Raw genomic sequence first — 521 nt, 5'->3', positions numbered from 1 at the left:
AAAAAGCCCCTGTCCTATAATCCCTGCCCCCCCTGCCGTACTGTCCCTTGGCTGATCTGAGATGTTCTGGGTAAAGCTGACCAGGGACCACCAAAGGGTGATACCCTGTGCTCTCAAATGAGTGGGGAGGATACAGTGGTGTAATTGGAGGAATCTTCTGTTTTCCCCAGACAACTAGGCGGTTTGGTAAGAAAGAACATGGTGATAGAGAACCTCTTTTCTTGGAACTGCCTTTTCTTCCTCTGCTTCTGTTTCTTTTCCATAATTCTCCCAACAGCTATCCTTCCAATTCTCTCTCTTGTAGACCATCGCTTCCAGTTTCATTGGTGCAAGTGGCCCTTGGCGGGGGAATTGTCTTAGGCGGAGGGGGGGTTTTTAGAAGCCTTTCCCCGGGTTCGGGCTTGTAGCAGTGCCGGTAGCCTCGGGAAGGGCCGGCACCCGAACGGGCCAGAGCTGCTTTCGTAACAGAGAGTCCCGCGTCTAAATTTAGGAAAATGGGAGAAAAAAATTTAAAAAACCTG

Source organism: Pterocles gutturalis, unplaced genomic scaffold, assembly GCF_000699245.1.
Source record: "Pterocles gutturalis isolate BGI_N339 unplaced genomic scaffold, ASM69924v1 scaffold18858, whole genome shotgun sequence".
NCBI lineage: Eukaryota > Metazoa > Chordata > Aves > Pterocliformes > Pteroclidae > Pterocles > Pterocles gutturalis.
Note: the sequence above shows the minus strand (reverse complement) of the source record.